The sequence below is a fragment of the Anoplopoma fimbria genome, chromosome 6, assembly GCF_027596085.1.
Source record: "Anoplopoma fimbria isolate UVic2021 breed Golden Eagle Sablefish chromosome 6, Afim_UVic_2022, whole genome shotgun sequence".
In the NCBI taxonomy this organism is placed as follows: Eukaryota; Metazoa; Chordata; class Actinopteri; order Perciformes; family Anoplopomatidae; genus Anoplopoma; species Anoplopoma fimbria.
Genome location: NC_072454.1, coordinates 17,375,834 through 17,388,465, shown reverse-complemented (window position 1 = coordinate 17,388,465; position 12,632 = coordinate 17,375,834). Strand labels below are relative to the sequence as shown.

At 41.0% G+C, this 12,632-nt stretch overlaps 1 long non-coding RNA gene across 1 annotated transcript; it reads right to left on the bottom strand.

Moving 5' to 3' along the window:
* Positions 1-9,064: 9,064 nt before the first annotated feature.
* On the bottom strand, positions 9,065-10,752 carry LOC129092827 (uncharacterized). Its single transcript, XR_008531270.1, has 3 exons — positions 10,560-10,752; positions 9,867-9,946; positions 9,065-9,161 (listed from the first exon to the last, which is right to left on the bottom strand). It is a non-coding gene; the product is annotated as an uncharacterized LOC129092827 (long non-coding RNA).
* Between the last annotated feature and the right edge of the window lie 1,880 nt (positions 10,753-12,632).

Sequence of the window (12,632 nt, the reverse complement as noted above, 5' to 3'; positions counted from 1 at the left end):
ATAAGCTTCAGTGAGTTTGATTATCTTTCAGTCCTACTGGTCAAATGACTGTGCTATATCAGCAATGCATTGGAAGGGATGTTGATCAATAGCAATTATGAATGATTACCTGGGTTGTGGAATACCAGCCTTTCATAAGTCACTTAGTAATTCTATTTTGTGTTCCTCTTTGGCAACAAAATTTCCAACTGATTCCCCTGCTCAGCGATGGAGGACGGTGCAACACTACAGGCAAACAATCAGCGACACCAGGCACTTTCTCAAGCTAAATGACAAACTACTATTATCACAGTAAATTGCTTTCGTAATACATTACCTCTATTTCTGTCAAATCTCTAATTAAGTAGCTTACTCATCTCTATAGTGAATATATGGCTTTATTATTTGTTTCAACTTCTTGCCTCTATAAGCCAAGGCAGAGATTTGATTTATCTGTGTTGTTGCAATGTGTTGGTTGGAGGTTGATAACTTCATGTCCCTTGATGATAAAAAATACTTTCTTTCTATGCTGTTGAAACATTCAGCTCAAGTGCAAATGCCTGAGCACATACAATCTGATTTAAATAAGATTACAACACATGCTCATTGTTGCTCCCTCACCATCATATACAATGTAGGTAGTTCACTTTTTGTAACTTTCATTGAATTAATCACATCCGCACAGATGTTTAAATCAAATGAGTGACTCACTTTTGAATGATGTGAGGCATCCACCCATTGTGGAGCCTGCTCAAAATTCACCTGTTCATACAAACAGTCCTGTGTTAACATCATGCTTCCCCCTTCAGATGCAGGGTAACAATGGAACCTATGAGAATTGAAGAAGCGAGTGAAAGGAGGACGACTCAGACTATTCTTATGGACAATTCACTAATCTAATTTAACGGTGCTCCACTGACTTTAGCCTCGATTGAATCAGCATTAGCATATCGATGGCACAATCATTTGCTTCATAACGAAGTGAGAAGTTGAAACCCAGCTGCTACCAAAATAGAAAATGAACCATGCTGACATGCGCTGCATATACAAGTAGCAACACCATCTGACTATCAACCATGCTTATCATCCCCTGGCCCTTCATCTTATTTACAATGGGCTGACTTTTTGACTGGACTCACACAAATAACAATCAGGGGACGGAGCTTTACTAAAGGGCAGACAATTACAAAATGCTACCACTGGTACCAACCACAAAAAGGCACATCTTGCAAAGAGAAGTGGAATACATTAACACTTCAAAAGCATTTATGATCATTGTAAACTAAAATTATTCAGTAACCAAAGCATTGTGTGGTAATTCTTTATGGAATATGCTTAATTTCACTCCTCTACAAGTTTCTTTTGCGGAATATGTGGAAAGCTTTTTCGGTTAAGCACTACTCGTGAATATTTGAAGTTCTATCTCTTTCTCCAACCTTTATGAACGTCTTCAGAAATCATGTAAAAGCAAGTCCACTCAGATCAGCTCCTTTTCTGTGCAACGTGCCGAACAGCACCTCCATCTCCTTTTAATAAATCATAATCAGAAATACTTCTAAGGTCTAAAGTGGCTGCAAGACCTTGCCAACAGCACAAATATGAACTGGGCTGCTTTTTCAAGGTGTTAGCTTGTAAGCTGCACATGTGATAATAAAATAATTACACAAAAGCAGCCACATAGGCATGTTGAAAGCTAATTAGTAGTGAGTCTCACTGAAACAAACTCTTTATGCCAGTCTTATAAAACCAAATTAGGTGAATAACTGACCTGTACCCGCAAGCAATGTAAAACAGTGATATGGTTGAATATCTTACCTAAACTAAGTCGGAGTTCTGTTATGAAGAACACTTCATTCTTAAGTATTTCTGAACTCGTTCCTGAGCTTACTCTTAAGCTCCTATCTATTTACATATATTTCCATCTCCCCTATTATCCAATCAGAATTCAAGACATCATCAAATCAAATAAGCGTAAAACTCTTATCCCTATTACCCACAGGAGGCAATCATTTATTAGGGGGCTTTTTTATAAAACCAATCAACAGCTCCTGTGTAAAAGCATCTCAAGCTAACCCCCACTGAGGCAAACACCCAATCACCACCGCCTGCATCAAGACTCCATACACAATCAGTGCAATGATGGCCGAGCTTGGGCATTCATGTGGCCAGCAGATTAAGGCCTTTTTCCCTATCTTCAGTCATAACTGCAACAATATTGTCCTCATACACACTTATAAACAACCTCCAAAAGCAATTTCACAAAAATCTAAATGTAATCAAATGTCTTTGCTCAACTGCTAATTAGAAGTTCTGAAGTGCAACTTGAAATGGAGGCTTTCACAACAACGTTGAGACAATCCAGTGAGGACTGGAGTTTATCTGAAGGATAAAGGTTGATATTGACATATTTTTTTAAACAGACAAAGAACGTTAACACTAACTTTGAATTCAAATTACTTGTAATGTACGTCATATGGCGAAAAATAAATAAAATCCAGGGCAAATCTCAACTTAAGTATTCATTTCTTGTGTATATACCAGAATTGTCATAAGGCAGCCTCTTATGGAAGTGCAAAGTACAGTCAGTCACAATCAACAGATGGTGAGAACTGCCTCTCCCCCCCCCAGGGCAACAGTAAAATTGAGCTTGTGAAATCTGTCACAATCCATGGTGGTAAATGTCTCGCAGTTCCTGCAAATGCTAATGAAGCTCATGTGAGGTCCAAAACTGAGCAGGGGTGGGCAGGGAGAGATGGAGTCCAATTTAAAAATGACACTGTGTGACAAACTCATCCTTCTAGAGGCAAGAGGGTTTTCTATGGCCCGTGGACAGACATTTACAAATGAGCGGCGCTCAAAGATGCCAGTGACATTCAGGTCGCTATTGTGTCCGTCTCCTTTGAGACTCACCCCCAACACGTTCCATCAGGGGCCGGGATAAAGCCTGCCATTGCTGGCAAACATTCGCCCTCATTAGATGGGAGTATAGTGATCAAGTTAATTATGTTCTGCTGCTTTTGACTGAAATAAATTTGAAACATCGGGGATGCAGATATGGGACATTTAGAAAGACCTCCACTCAGCTGGAATTTAACTTGAAAAAGTGTCCTTGACGCAAAGAGTACTGGTGTGACTTTGTTTTTTATTTAATGAACATATCCAGAAGCCCTACTGCTTTACATCACACATACACACATTGCTATCTTTAATAATGAAGCACCCATGTGTCACTACTTCAAAAGTTTCCTATCTATGCAGAAAAGTTGGTTAATATCTGTGAATTATGTGAATATGTATGTATTAGGGTTGGGCTGATGTACGATGCCATCATCCATCGATGATGGCTGACAGTCATCGACCACTGAGCCCAACATCATGATTTAAATATAATTTAATAAATAAATAAGCAGGGCAGCAATAAAACAGATAGCAACACTGGCAAAATCAATGACTGACTGCACAGAAGTTTATGGCAGAAGACCTTCCTAAATGGAAATAGTGGCAACCAGAAGAACAGTTGTGTTTAAAAACAACAGAGGATAGGTCTTACTATATTTCAGAAAACAGAACAATTTCATCGCAAACAATTTGACCAGTCAGAGCACAGAAAACACAGGTCTAATTAATAGCATTACTAACGACTTTCTTCAATTAAGGGTGTTACAAATCAGACATGCTACCTTGTTAACTGGCTCATCTAATTGAACTGCACCATCATTAACCCTCATCCTACTAACATATTTAACGTACAAGGACTACTGAGGTCCCTGGGTAGCTCAAAAATAAACTACTGTAAGAAACAATTATCTTAGAAAAACATCTCTAGTTATGAAATAACTCATCTGAAAAAAGATGAATGTGATTTAAATAAGGTTAGTTCATTTGCATATTTTTTTAACACGAAAACAGACAGAGCTCATGAGGAAATGTGTTTTTGCTGCATCCGAGTGCCGCTAGGCCCATATAAATGTGTGATTCTTCAAATTAGAACCCAGGGCAAACATTTTATCTATTAATTATATTTATTATATATATCTATTAAAACTGCATATGCTACAAATGGGTGCTTTTTGACTGGGGTCCCCTAGGACCCCAAAACATTGGTCTTTTAAATTATAATAACATAAATTAATACAGACACGGAAAACAATTAGATGGAGCCAGAAGGAACAAATTGATTGACAAAAGTCGTGAACAACTGGAAACATAGAGTAAGACACCTGTGAGATATGACAATGAGTACACATCCGGGGACCCTAGTTGGTGGGATGAGTTAATGCATTTCACATTTCTCAGTCTATGGTCTTAAATCACCAGATAGATAGTAACCTCACCTAGCGCCTTTCCTCATTCATACCAGAAGGCGCTAAAATACAAGAAAAGCTTGATAACACAGTTAAACACAGCGGGGAACATTGTGATAAATGGCTACAAGCACCTCAAGCCATCTGACAACAGTCATTGCTTAAGCACACTTGCACCCCAGAGCCAAGAATAAACATGTTAGCAAAAGCGGCAAGTACTTAGCTTGTTGAAGTGAGGCAGTGGTCCCCTGGCGGCATCCTAACGGAGAGAAAACAAATACAGCTGCTGTCACACATCCCATAATATCTGCTTCCAAAGTGCGTTTGTGGCCTAAAGGTGATTTGACACCATTAGCTGCGGCTGGGCTAGTAGCAAAACCAAAAGATTATGAAGAGTGTATTGGATATATCGTTACATTTGAGCTTGTAGAATATATCATGTCAATGTGTGAGTGTTGCAATGCACTTAGAGTTGTCTGACTCTGAACGACCTAACAGGCTGCACTCCATTAATGACAGAGTAGCACAAATAATAAATACAGGTAGGGGTGTAGCACTGTTGCTTCAAAATTATTACAAAACTCCAAAATGTACAGTTTGCAGCACATTTAAAATCTAGGTGGGCCATTTAAAATCTAGGTGGTTTGTTAAATTTTATTAAGTTAAAAATGGTTGCTTTTTCAACTGAAAAGTGAATGTTAAAATTACAGCATTTGCACTTCAGTATTTTGTCCAAGGCTCAAGGCACACAGGGGTTTGTCTTTGTAGGGCAAATTCACCACCAGCATTATAAAAGCTATTGGCTAATCTGCTGGCCTCTCTAACAAAGGCCATCACCACCTTAAATAGGAAAGCCAGCTTCTCTGAAAGATTATGTTTAGTTTTCGATTGACGCCTAATTTGTAACCAGGAAAGACAATCCAAGCAGAGGAAACTAAAGAAGACAGGTGGTTTTAAGTCTAACAGTCAAAAACTGATTTTATTAGAACTATATAAACATCATCAGGACAAATTTACACAAAAGCAGTAGCTTATGTATTAGCCTTCAAAACCTCTAAAGAATACGTAACTGAGTGTTGTTTTTTTGTGGATGCTATGGCTGAATGATCGGGATTGATGTGAAAAAGAAATATTCAGCCCATCAACAGCTTAGCACTGAGAGAACTGACTGGGTCATGTTCTCATGCTTCCAAAGGAGGAGGTAAACAAATTATCCTGTTATGTGCTGTCAATGACGGTGCGTATTAGGGCCGGAGAACCCAGTGGGAAATCACACAGAGTAATGATTCGAGCCTGCCAGTTGGTTTGTGTATCTGCTGTCTTGAGAGTGAGCGCTTCCCTTTAACCAGGCTGTGCCCAGTAAGAGCTCTTGTACATTTAACATACTAAACCAGTCAGTGAACTAATGGGATAGCTGATCTGCAGTAGTTTCCCCTTATGAGCAAAAAGAGAAAGAATATTTACCGTTATCTGCAGAAGGACAGACAGACTCATTTTGCAATATATATTAAACTAGCCTCATTTCGATTTATCAGATTATGATTTGTCTGCCTTTTGTGTTTTATTTGCAGGAAGGAATGATACACAGGGGATGGTTTGAATGCTAATTAACTGTCTTGAGTAAAAGAGAGAAAAACAACTCTTTCACATCCCTCAGCTTTCATCCTGGCTCAAGTCTCACTGCTACGAAGTGTGATGTGTTTCTTCATTCCCGACCCAATCTCCATCCCTCATACTGGAGCAGACAAGAGGACTGATTGCACTATATTGCCCCTGTAATTTTCCGTGCTGGATGGGGTCACTCAGTCAAGACAGGGAGCAAACAGTCTTTGGCTCCAACTCTCAAGATCAGAGTCAGACACAAGGTCTTTCTCAGAGATGCACGATCAACCTGCTTGAAATTTAAAGCAGTTTTCATACAATGAACATGTCTTGTCCTGGAGTGAGACAATGTTGACTGGTGGTGATAATTCCAATGAGAAATTGTTCTGGTAGTAGTTGTGTAGAGGAGGTTCACCTTGACCTCAGAAGTGTATCTGTGCAGTGGCAAGTTCTGTGATAAGAGTGGAATACAGAGTCCTAGACACTGAGGAAGAGGCTGAAAGTAAAAAGAACAACAGAGAGGAGGGTGGGAAGAGAAAGAAAGCCTGACAGAGATTACAGGAAGACAAATAATTAGAAATAACAAAAAGCAGTGAAGTACGTCAGACTCTGAATTCTTTGTTTGCCCAAGTTAAAAGCTCCACTATCAGAGCATATCTGCATTCTAAGTGGTTAACACAACTCCAGAGCAACAGTGGATATACCATCCTTTTATTTCAACAAACATGTCTATTTTTATATAGAATATTGGATATATATACTGTCATAGTAACCTAAATGGTGTGTGTTTACGTACATGTACACACACACACACCCACACAAACACACAAGGTAACTATGACAGTGAGATAATTTGGTCGGATTGGTTAATCTAAAATGCAAAGAAACAAATTAAACTGCTACAAACATGTTTTTAATCTTCAATGTCAGACCTTCAACCTCTAATTATTTAAAACATCACACATTAAACTGACAAACCTCTTTGACAATAGTGCAGGGCTTGCAGTTAAAGAACAAAACAATGCAAGAACAAAGAAAGTAAATGGTTTCAAAGATAAAAGTGCTAAAGCCATGCATTATTAATATGACAAAAAGAAACTTCTAGAAAAATGAATCAATACAGAAACTTCAAAATAGGTCATGGTTTTCACTGTCATTTACCAGTGAAGCTGTCCTTTGCATTGTCTGGTTGGGATGCACTTTGCTCCCTGTGAGTGAGAGTTTTCAAGCTGGGCTGTTCATTACTGGATGTTCAGTCCTTGATCAGACATTTGACAAGTGATTAATCAGGGAGGCGGCCTCAGAGGAGCAACTGAAAGTTAATTTCCACACTTCTGCATGCTGAGATGAATTTGAAGCTTGTGCAGACGGGGTAGCTGCCTTAGTCACGCATTCAGGGTGACCCCTGCCCCTCACATTTGCTAGGATTACATCCAGATTGACAGCCCCACGCTTGTCTTCATCATGCACCAGCACGCAGCGCACATCCGAGCTCTTGACGGAAAGTTAAGTCATGAAATCGGGTACGGCAGGATGTGATGGCAACAAAGCGTGGAGTTGGATAAAGGACAGCATCATCCTGCACCAGGCTAAGGTTGGTATCAGTGAGAAGAAGCTGGGCCAGAGGCTCAGTGTGGGTAGTGGGGATGATGCATACCCCTACACCTGTGCACAGTGGTATCTGCACCTCTCCCAGAGTTACGGTCTCTTGATCCATTTTACAATTAAGTAGATAAACCAGATCAGTAAGACTTTTCTGAAATTGTCAGCAAACCCTTAAACCAGAATCGAGCATCAGATCACGTACACAGGCCTTCCAGTGGAAAAACAAATTCATCAAGTCTCCATGGATCAGCGGATGCTGAGACACCCTGTTGTCCCCTGGCAGATGACACCAACTATGGCCCAGCACAGCTCTTTGGTAAGCTGCTGGCTGTCGGTGTAGACACCTAGGATGCTCTCCTCTGTAGCGGCCATCAAACGCTGTAAAGTTTGCAGGTTCAAATGGGAAATTCTACCAACGATTGACAAAAAATTTGGACATTGTTTTTGTTTTGCACATTCCTCAAATTGACCAATGCCTGATCTTCGTCCTCAGGTGCATAGGTAACCTCTGGCTCACTTTGTTTCACTGGCGACAGCTCTGTAATTAGTTTGTCTCGTTGATTCACAAGGATATCAGTCGTGTCTTGCTCTTGTGGTAGCTGCAGATCCCAGATCCTCTTATTCCTTGTTGAGATATTGTCTGGCATTACTGGCACATCATCTGGCAATTATTCTACCTTGCTAAAGATTTGTGTAGGTGTCGGGACCAGGACTTGTGTTTTGTCAGGATTAATGCAGCCCTGAATCATCTGAGCTGCCTCTTTAGGCTGAATGTTTTGAGTTATCTCCATCTGGATGTGCTGTATGAGAGGTAGATCTTTTACCATGGAAAAAAATGTGACCATCTTTGAAAAGAGAGAAGACAAAGCTCCCTTTAACCATGGAGAAGACCTGACTGTCCTTCACAACAGTCAGAAAAATACTCTCTCTGAACACCTAGACAAAATGGCTGGACCAGCGGGCCCAAACAGCTTGTAGTCCCTCTTCCTTGACTTGAAACTATACTGTGGGAGAGCTCCAAAAGAGACGACCTGCATCTTGGAAAGATCAAAAAAACTCTGCTGAGCAAAGAACCCAGCCCTGAGTGTTGAACTGTGGCTGCTGCAGACTCCGTCACATGCACACTCCCGGGATCTCCTCCATACCTCCAGATTCATCCATCTCTCCACGACCATACTGGCCATTGAAGGTAGTTTTCTCAGGGGGACAGCATGCTGCCTGAGTGCTGAGAGGCTTTTTGTCGAGCTGAGAATGAGCGCTGGTCTGTGGGAGGACAAACGTGGAGCCAGTTCCTCCGCTGCTCTGCAGGTGGGACATGATGCCTAATGAGCTCCCACCAGAGCCAGGTCTCTCCTTGTAACAGTCAGCCACGACGCCTTTGATCTTGTTAGCATTCCCCTCTGGCTTCGTGGCACATCCATCACCCGGGCCCAGGACACTTGTCTGCTGGAGGCTGGCATCCCCTGACCGAACCTCCACTCAGTTATAACTTGCAACTCCAGCCCCACTCGGAGCTTTCCTCCACAGCCACTCAGACATGAGCCCTGGCCTTGATTTATGACACGAGTCCCTCTTCTGCTGCTGGCCATCCCTGGTGCTTATACCACCCCGTAGTGTGTCTCCATCCAGCTCAAATCTAGTGTGAGAGACAGGATAGTTTCCAGGCATGTCCTATTTTATACATGAGAAAAGGAGAATATATGTGAGGACATCAAACTTTGAAATATGTGAGTTATTCCAAAAATCCAGTTTTATGCAATTTACTATTAAATAAGTACTGCCATTGCTGAGAAGCAAAGGCAGCCCCCTTTAAAACACATCTTTATTCATGTATTCAATTATATTTTAATACATAAATACATGCACAGGAAAATTGAGAGAAGAATAACAAGGTACGTGTACAAACTGAAATACTTCAAAAGTGCTCTCATTTCAATATGCTTTCACAAAATGAGTGTCATTTAAACTCTATTACACTTTCCTGTTGGGGTTTCAAAGACAATATGTGCATAATAAATAAACACAATAAGCCAAGGGAAAAAGTATTTCATGCCTAATAAAACAATTGAATTAGGCTTGGCTGGAGAGGGGGGCAGTTATTGACATTTGCTCTGTTTTGCAGAGACAAGAGGGACAAATACTTCAGTTGCACAGTGGAAACATAGTGGCTCGATAAACAAAAACTGCAGAACAAAGTCTCACTTTTTGCAGGTAGTGTTTAAGCTTTATTTTTTCTTTTTTTTCTTTATTAAAGTAATTATTTAATTCCATGCAGAAACCTCCCATGGCTTATTGATTACATCCTTATTTCTATAATATTTAATCAAGAGTGGGAGTTCTTTCTAACAGTAGAACAAATAAAGTATGAATACATACTGTAGTCATGTGCTTCTCTATTGTGGCAGAGGTAAGACAGCTGCTTTGCACTTCAGCTGCCTCTGCAGCAGCATATTCATCTGAAAAGGACACATTGATTGAAATAATACATTTCATATTTTATCAGAAAAGCTTAATTACGTCTTGATACGAGGAGGCGTGTGCACAATACAGCTGTGTTTATTTGCTTATACATGCTGCCAGGCTCTTTGTTCGCAAAAGCAAACTTAATTATTTGCTGTGGTGTGACACTGGAGACTTCAAAACAGTTTGAAAGCAAAAGACAAGACTGCAATAACCCCCAAACCCCCACTTCACAAAAAAACATCCACTAGATTTGAAAAGCAAACAGCCCAAATGGCTGGATGAGATTAGAGCCACTCTACTAGCTGTGAAATTAAATAGAATCTGTGCATGTTGATTTGAGGATTTACATACAATACTCAGTACTCTGGAGGGGGGAGCCGAAACCAAATATACAGCTCAGAATGATTTCTGACAGTAAACAGAGGCTTTGGCTGAGCTTTGAGTGTTGCAGCAGGTTGGTGAGGGGGAAAAGCAGGAGCGCTAAAGCATTGACAACATCAACAAGAGGGATCACAGTGCAGGTCCTCGTGACGATTAAAGGATTTTTGCAGATCCTGAGGATCAGTACGGAGGATGTCCTGCACTCAGCAATGTTTGTCTACTCACATGAACAAATGGAGGAACACTGATCTGGGACTCCCGGTCTCAGAGGCTGACCACATTTTTTTTCTGTCACACACTTTGCTCACATGCCGAGGTTTACAGTGTTCTTGCTGTGGAATGACTGGGAACAAAACTGGTACACAAACAATGGATTCATTAACGTCGCCACAGAGAGCACAGTTTGCCTCCCCCTAACTTACCCATCGCCAGTCTCTTCCATCTTTACCCCCGTTGTCTTCTCTCTTGCTCTCTGTTGATGGGGAGCTCCACTCTTCTCCTTTGAAGTTCTTTTGATGTCCCGGTTGCGTTTGTTCATGCATTCTTGAACTTGCTGCCATTCCACCTCCTGCTGGTTGAGCTTTTCTCCCATCCTCCTACTCATCACATCGTACATGCACACCCACACACACAGATTTTATGAGAAGTCCTACATCCTTTCATATGCACCCTTTAACACAGATATTTGAAAGAGGCCCCTGGGATGTTGACTAAAAAGAACAGCTTAAAGTAAAGTGACAGGAAAACTTTAAATTAATGATTTTTGCAGCCTTCAGAGCTATATAGTTTTGCAGGAAAGATTGTTCTAGCTGCACTAAAGCTAATAGCAGGGAGTGAAAAGTGGCATAGGAGCTCCAAGAGTGCTGGACGTTAACCAGTGTAAAAACACCATTTTAGGAGATTCAAACTCCTAATAACAGCCTGTCGGAGGTCAGAGGAGGCAAAAAATTGTAAAGTTGCCTCGTGGCCTTCTGACCAGGGATTGAAAATACTGAGGTTTGTCAGATGAAGGACTTTCAGAGCTGAGGTGGCCATTAAAAGCTGCATGGGTCAAACGTCAGCTGGTCCACTCCATCACTGGGAGTTCTCAGAGTCCACACTCCAACATACGGTCTCAGACTGTTACACAGTCACGGTCCATTTGATAAAGAAGGATTTAAACACAGTGGGACTACTTTATCTAGAAGGTAAGAAGAGGGTCTTGCGGACGGCCATGAACTCCTTCACAATACGAAAACATGTGACCTTGCCATAACAGACAACATAGCCCTATCTTGCCTCTCCTAGGAGTATCCATCCTATGTTTCAAACTTAAAAGCTACATTTAATAGATTTGCTGCACCTCATACTCAGAGTCAAGGCTAGCTGAGTTAACCTTCTTTCAGCTAGCATAAATGCACTTAGACACTGCATACATGAGTATCAGTGAATTAAAGATCTGGATAAATACAAAAATGTGAAGTGTTTCCACGCTGTGAGGAAGAGGTTGGACATTTTGTTGCGCTGTTGGCCCCTTTTCCATCCAAACTCTCAAGTGACAAAGTCTCTGATCCAACTGATGTAGCCATTAATGTGCACCCCCTCAAGTAATGGCAGGTTAGTTAATTGATATCTTGTGTCCCTCCCGGACCCGAACAGTCACTGTTTGAATTCGAATGATTTGCTATTATTTACCACCAAGGGTTATTTCAAAGATGGTTGGGCAAACTTAGATCAATTCTGACCTTGCTGTGAAGAAGTTTATGCTACACATACAGCAAGTACAACAAGGATGGAATACATATCCAAATAAAGAGAAGGAAAATACCTTCCCTCATCTCCCATCACCTACAGTGCTTGAACAGGTGACAGTTCAGCAGGCCAGGCGAGAAAAGGTTAAGATATTACAAATTATAATATTTCATGATGTGTGTCCAGAGGAATAAAATAACCAAAGTGCATATTGCAATGCTATACAGCCATATTTTCCTCTGTATATTTCTACACTGTCAGTCTTACTGCTGATAGGCCATTAACACCCACAGACTTCAATCAAGCTGTCCCAGTTTCCCTCCACCAGCGAGTCCTACTGCCCACAAACCAAGTGTTTCTGAAGCACAGTGGTGACCAGAGTAGCCGAGTGATCAACTAATAGCAGCCTTGAAGTAATCGTCTATATACACAAGCATTCACGCTTTCACATCCAAGCAGCGTCAGACCAGCGAATCAGGAGCACTGTTGCAGGTGTTCCAGTAAGAGCATTATGAATCACCTGAGCGGAAGTGCTGCTTTTTCTAGAAACTGCGCTGTGAGGGAAAT